Source organism: Peromyscus leucopus, chromosome 14 (genome assembly GCF_004664715.2).
Source record: "Peromyscus leucopus breed LL Stock chromosome 14, UCI_PerLeu_2.1, whole genome shotgun sequence".
Lineage (NCBI taxonomy): Eukaryota > Metazoa > Chordata > Mammalia > Rodentia > Cricetidae > Peromyscus > Peromyscus leucopus.
This window is the reverse complement of record NC_051075.1, coordinates 31,653,524-31,657,872: the sequence shown is the minus strand read 5'-3', so window position 1 is coordinate 31,657,872 and position 4,349 is coordinate 31,653,524. Positions and strand designations below refer to the sequence as shown.

Here is a 4,349-nt window from a genome sequence, read left to right as displayed (position 1 = left end):
ATTAAAATAAAAAAATATTTTGTCACAAGACATGATGAAATCAAATTGCTACAGACCTCCAAACTTCATCCCTGATGGTTAGCTTCCATAGTGCTATAGGTACTTAGAAAACTGCTAGGAATAGCCATCCCATAGACTTACCTAGCTGTGAACTCTGTGAGATAGAATTACAGTAACTATTCATTGAGTAAATTTTATCCATAGTGTATATATGTTATGGGAGCAACCTATACTTTTAGATTGGATTTATGTCCCTATATCCAGGTGGAAACTCGTGACTGCTATTGAAAATCTAGTAAAGAATCCATGGTCTGTATGCTCATAGTTCCTAGGTAAGAACTTGATATTATTAATTAGTTGAATGGACTCATTTAATAAACTGCTTCCTAGATTCATATTTCTTTTTTTTATTATTTTACAATACTATTCAGTTCTACATAATAGTCACAGATTCCCTTGTTCTCTCCCTTCCTGTCCCCCTCCCCTTCCCCCCAGCCCACCCCCCAGATCAAGGTCTCCCCCAAGGACTGAGATCAACCTGATAGACTCAATCCAGGCAGGTCCAGTCCCCTCCTCCCAGATTGAGCCAAGCGTCCCTGCATAAGTCCCAGGTTTCAATTAATATATTGTCCTCAGATAGAGGACGTATCAGATATTAAACTGATAAGAACAGATACTACACTTGATCTTAGCCAAAAGGCCGAGAAGCGATTAGATACATATTTCTAAGATCATATATTTGTGCACTGTTATTTTTATCAGAGAAACATCTCTGTGAGTGGAAGGTAGTTCACCCACAGACAACTTGTCAAAGTGCAGAGAAAAATTGTATATAGAGTGCTCAGCCTGCTTTCCCAAAGGTTCCAAGAGCATATAGAAGAAGAAGGCGAGAGACTGTAAGAATCAGAGATCAGTGAGGACTCTGGTCCTACAATGAAACAATGTCTTATTGACATGATAGGTCCATCGCACTAATGAACTCATAGTATCTGAGGTTGCCTGCACAAGACCTACATAAGATCAAGCCAGTCAACATTCCAGAATGGAAGGGAGAAGATGGCATAAGTCTCCACCTCTAACTGAGGAGGTATAAACAATTGACAGTGGAGGAGGAGGGAGAGTCATTTTTCTTTAGAGGTATGGCCTGTGGTAGGTTGACCATACTGTTGTGGATAGCACTATACCTGTACGCATATTAACAGCATTAATCAAACTCACTAGGTTGTAAAGAAAAACAGAAGATTATAAAAAAGGAGGACATGAAGTTGGAACAAAAATGTGAATTAAAGGAATCCTTGGGGAGCTGGAAGTGATTTATGTGTGTGTGTGTGTGTGTGTGTGTGTGTGTGTGTGTATGATAAATATGATCCAAAAACATTGTAAACATGTATACAATTTTCAAATAAAAACATTAAAATAAAAAATTAATAATTTTATAGTTACAATTTTGTTAGGGTCCCATTTTACTTCATAGATGTGCATATATGCTGTTCAGGCTACTGTACTTTTGCTCTGATTCTAATATAAGGGATTGTGATGCCCCCCCATTTATCTTCTTTTCTTTGCAATGATTTGGCTATTTGGTTTCATTTGCAGTTTTACATGAATTCAAGATGAAACAACTCATTGCAATATTATACTAGTATTATGATATATTTAGTAAATGTATAATCATGTTGGAGATTTATAATACACTAACAAGGTATGTACTTCAAATTCGTGAACACGGAGCATAGTTTTCACTCTTTTTCCTATTTAATTTTTAATCTTGTTTCTTAAACATTTTACTTCTTTATTTAATTTTATTACTAAGTGTTTATTTCCAGAAATTAAGTTTTGGAAAGCCAATATCAATGGAACTATTTTCATAATAGTTTTCAGAAAGTTCATTATTGCCTGTAAGATGCACTGCTTGTTTATATGTGTTGATTTTACATCCTCTGTCTGTATTGAATTTATTTATAATTTTAGTACTTTTTGGGGAAAATGTTGTCTGCAAGTATCTGAAAGAAAATTTTTAATTTTCCTTCCTTAATTGATGTCCATTGTTTCTTTTTCTTGTCTACTAGTTTCAGTTATGTTTTCCTGTCCTGCATGGCAAAGCAGTGGGAAAAGTGGACATCCTTATCTTGATCCAAATTTTAGAAAAGCTTATAACTTTTGCCCATCCATGTGATTTTAGCTGTGAGATTCTCATAGGTACTATCTTTTATTCTGTTAAGATGTTTTCCTTCTATATCTAATTTGTTGAAATTTATAAAGTGCCTTTTTCTGAATTTGCTAAAATACTCATTTGTTTCCTGCAAGTTATCCTATGTGATGATGTATGATAAATATTTTTATCTATGTTGACTCACTCTTCTTTCTCAACAGTGTCACCTTTTATCATGGTAAATTTTTCTTTTAATATGACACTTTTATATGGTTTTCTAGTGCTTTTAGAAATTTTTTAAAAATCTTTAAGAATATTTGATTAATGGTTTTCTTTTTGTTTTGTTTTATTTCTCTTTGTGCATGTTTGGTTTAAGTGTCCATTAGCCTCAAAGAATAAATTTGAAAGAATTCTCACTCTTAGATTTGTTTAAATACTTTGAAAATAACATTAGTGTTTTAAATATTTACAAATTAAGTCATGACATTTCTATTTCTTTGTGATCCAACATTAAGAGAGCATATATATATATCAAAGAATTCATTTTTACATCTTTTCTTAATTTGTTGGTGTAATTTGGTAATAATAATATCACATGGCCTTTTGTATTTTGTACAATAGACTCCAGAATAAAGTATACATTGTGCAACCAATCAATTTTTAACAAAGTAAGTGAATTCATAACAAGGAATTTCTGACTAAAGTGGAACAAACCTGGGAACTAATAAGAAGAACATAATAGGAACTGTACAAAAATATAAGGAATTAAGTAGTTTGTCCTAGACGAATCAGTAAAATCTTGAGAAAATTCAAAATAGAAATGCAATATTTAAAACTCATGAGGCATAGGGAAACCATGTGGAGAGAAATGTCACTGTAGTACATAATGATACCAAAGAATAGAAAGACCTCCAAAAAACTAACATTGTATCTCAGTAGGGTGAGGGAAATAAGAATAAACTCAAGCTAAAACCAGAAGAGGGAAAGATATAGTAAAATTCAGAGCAGAAATAAATGGACCAGATTTTTAAAAAGTGACTTAAAATAGCATATAATTCAAATAAGAAGTGAAATTAGAGCTTTACTTTTCATTTAAAAAAGCAAAAGTGATGCTTTCATTAGTTTAAATGGTATTAAAAGTTGAAGGCTCCTGGATGTGAAGTGTCATCAACAATATTTTCATGACCACAGGAAAAAATAACATTAAAAAGCAAATATATACAGTTCAATTGTGAAAAATGAAGGGTGCTTCTCAGCTATTAGAGTGTCAACAGTTTAACTGGTTAGAAATACTGCATTCACTTAAAGGACAAAAAGGATATTCAACACAGGAGCACTGGCTCCAAATAAGAATATAGATAGAAGCCTTACACATCATGTAGCATCATTAATCTTCTGATGAGCCACATGAACAGGTAATTTACAACTGGATTCTCAACTTGAACAGAAATCAAGACCATGACAGAGGAGTGAGCACCTGCATGCACACATGTGGACACAAACACAAGTAAAATAAAATAAAATAAAAAGTTCTGTAAGCGAAGGCTTCACTGCTAATAATTTAAACTACTGTTTGGAAATGTGATATCACAATCTGATGATGAGAGAGTGGTGTGATTATTATTCCTATTTCTAATGTAAATGGGTATTTCTTTCCCTCCATGTAAGTCTATTGCATCAAAAGCATGCTTGGTACTTACAGGGCCCAGAAGAGACTGTTGGATTCCCTAAACTGGAGTTGCAGACAGTATGAGTAGCCATATGGGTGCTGAAAATCAGCTGGCTATTGATGGCTGAGCCATCTCTCTAGCCCCAATTATTATTATTATTGAAGGTAATAGACTAAGCATTTGTTGAACAAATTAAATTTAAAGTTCACAAATCTTCATATATTTTCTCCTTTTTATATATTTTAGAGGAAAATAACATTAAGCTGCAACCATTCATTTAAACAAAATATTCACAACGATGTCAGGATACATTTAATTGTCTTTGTTTCTGAGTATAACCAAAAATAAAAGGCCAGATAACATGAAAAAAAATTGACATGGCTGGAATAATGACATGATGTCACAAAGTTGAAAGAATACAAGTAAGATGGCATATTTACCACAATTCACTGAAAGGCAAAGTTGGGGTGGTTTCACCCAAATTATTACACAGTAGGAGTAATCTTCTTGGTTTTATCATTTCCATC

At 33.0% G+C, this 4,349-nt stretch overlaps 1 pseudogene; it reads right to left on the bottom strand.

Moving 5' to 3' along the window:
- Nucleotides 1–540: 540 nt before the first annotated feature.
- LOC114684802 lies at nucleotides 541–712 on the bottom strand (annotated as a pseudogene).
- Nucleotides 713–4,349: the final 3,637 nt, after the last annotated feature.